General features: G+C 38.9%; 1 long non-coding RNA gene across 1 annotated transcript; it reads left to right on the forward strand.

Moving 5' to 3' along the window:
* Positions 1-352: 352 nt before the first annotated feature.
* LOC132326972 (uncharacterized) lies at positions 353-1,166 on the forward strand. The gene is made up of 2 exons (XR_009486394.1): positions 353-538; positions 940-1,166. It is a non-coding gene; the product is annotated as an uncharacterized LOC132326972 (long non-coding RNA).
* The last annotated feature ends 1,476 nt before the right edge of the window (positions 1,167-2,642 follow it).

The following is a 2,642-nucleotide window of genomic DNA, read 5'->3' on the forward strand; positions in this document are numbered from 1 at the left end:
TCTGCTGAGCCTCAGCTCTGGCTGCTGCTCCTGCTTCCCGGGTACAGCCAAAAGCTGTCATGATCAAAAGAGCAGGCAGCCCTTCTGTCCTGAGTCACAGGGGCCATTTCTTCCTGAGTGACTCAAGATGGGAAATCATTCTTGGAGCTTCAAAAGAAAAAAAAAAAAAAAACCTCACGCAATCATTTCTAAGTGTGTATATATACACATAGATTTCCTTCAATGAAGAAGAAAATCTTAGAAATATCATGTCACGTCTGGCTTCCTAGAGAACATCCTTATCTCTGGGCTTCTGAAATCAAATGTCTGTGCATTTATAGACCATTTCCCCTCTTTTGATGTGCTTCCCACAGTGATCTTCTACCCTGCCCCACGGCAAGAAGAGTTTGGTGATTTTGCTGCTCTGCTCTCTCAAGGGTGTTGCAGGCTGCGTAGCAGGGAGTGAAGCCCTTGTCGCTGCTCATCAGACACTTTCCTACAGAATTCTCCCTGCAGTGATAAAATTAGACTGGTGTTAGTGAGCTGCCAAGTAGAGCAGGTAACATTGGACAAGAATGGTTTCTGAGCTGCTGTTCACTAGCACGTGTTTCCCCTTTCCAGCGCGGTGCCGCCGCCCAAGAAAGGATTTTTGTGGGTCAGCCAGATGTGCTCCTGCCTCCCACTGAGGCTCTGAGATGGAGCCGAGTTTGCATTCCAGTTTATTGCAACAGAGGGTCACGGGAAATTTCCTCAGCTATCTCAGGCACAGAGCCATGGAAGCAAGTAAGCCTGAGCTCCTGCGTGCTTGCTGTGAGCCTTGGGACGAGTGTGCATCATTGCAGGCTTGGAATTTATTGAAATGTGCTAAGGAAACCGGCTCTGGGGGGGGAGGGAGGGAGGGAGGGAGGGGAAATCCTCTCTTCACATGTGCCAATCCTTCTCTGAAACTCACCCCGGCAGGACAGCACGAAGACTGAACGTGTAAGAAGATGTGGGGTGCAATGGAGAACCTGGCAGGAGCATCCGACGCACACGTGCACGAGTTTTGCTTTTTGCTTGGATTGAAACTCAAAAGTTGTAAGGAATTTGGGAATGAGATGGGACGTTTCAGAAGAAGAGGAAGGAGGAGAAGAAGTTGTTGTTACAGTCCTGGCAAAATCCTTTGTTCTAGCTAATAAAAGAAGTTAGTTTTAAAAAAAAAAAAAAAAAAAAAAAAAAAAAAAAAAGTGTTTTTTTTTTTTCCTTGAATATTATATTCGTTGGTGGTGTATGGTGTGTTGCTTTATTTCTTGGTATTCTTAACTCTCTGTCATTGTTTTCTTTTTGAGTGAGGCTAACTTTATGGATGGGTTGGTTTGTATTTGAGTAGGATTAATTTCAGTAGGTTTCTTGAATAGACTTGGGATATTGTTGGGATTTTGGTTTTGTTTATTGGATGTATAAACAGAGAGATTTGGTAGGGCTAGCTCGGCTGCTGGAGTTTTGGGTGTTAATTTATTAGATGGCTTTTGTTAAAAGCCGTTTTAAAATTGTTGAAAGTTTTCTTAAAAAGGTCGTGGTTTAAAGGTGGTTTTTAAGAATTGATTGTATTGTTTTATGCTGTTTGTAGCTGGTGTACCAGAAGGGATATGGTGTACTTCTTGAGTGTTACGGTTTTAGCTTTCCCAAGTTCCGATTTATTTCTGGTGTGATGGGTTTTGTTTAGTTTTATCTTTGGGGACAGGGGCATTTTTATGGTGGGTTTTTATAGGCAACATTTTTTAAAATTTGGGTAGTGGTATTTTTAGTATTTTAATAGTTTAGATTTTTTATTTGTATGCTTTTAATTAGTTTTTTTTTAATTTTTAAGATAATTTTTATAGATTATTTGTTCTTATTTGTGAGTTAGCATAAAGGTGGAGCTTTGGGGGCTTTTTGTAGTAATGTTTAGGGTCAGTTGCACAGTTTTGAGTTCAGTGAGTCGGTTTGATTTATTTTTTCATGGGTTTTTGTTTTTATTAGCAGTTATTTCATTTTCAATGTGTGTTTGAGTTTTTTGGGTTTCTGAGCTACTGGTTTGGGAGGAAGTTTAGGATTGGAATGGATGGGGGGGTTTGGGCTAGTTATAGAGGGGTTTTAAAATTTATTTCCAGTTGGGTTTCTGTGAGTTTTTAATGGGGTGAAATGTAGTGGGGCCTTTGTTCTTTGTTAGTAGCAGAAATAGGTTTTGTTTGGATGTGCTGCGACGGGACGAGCGTGCCCTGCGCGCCGGCGCTGACCGAGGCGCGTCGGGATTTCTGTGGTTCTGACGGGTCAGGTGAGTGAGTTGATATGGTTTATTAGACAGGTCAAAATAGAAATAAAAATAAATTTGAAAGGAAATCTAAAACTATAACTGTAAACATAAACATGGAAAACAGATAAATATATAAAACTATCATATAATGTATGTTATTGTGACATACTATAATATATGGAAAATAGAGTCTAATATATATACACAAATATATATAAGTAGAGATTGTAAATATAAAAATATTCACTATAGTTTAAAAGAAATTGGGGGTTTTTTTTTGTTTTTATTAGGTTATAGGCTGGGTTCTTTTATAAATAGTAGAAATATAAATAATATAAAACTATAAATCCAACTATACAAATCTATAATATATCTACTGATACCTATA

The sequence above is a fragment of the Haemorhous mexicanus genome, chromosome 4 (assembly GCF_027477595.1).
Source record: "Haemorhous mexicanus isolate bHaeMex1 chromosome 4, bHaeMex1.pri, whole genome shotgun sequence".
Taxonomy (NCBI): Eukaryota; Metazoa; Chordata; class Aves; order Passeriformes; family Fringillidae; genus Haemorhous; species Haemorhous mexicanus.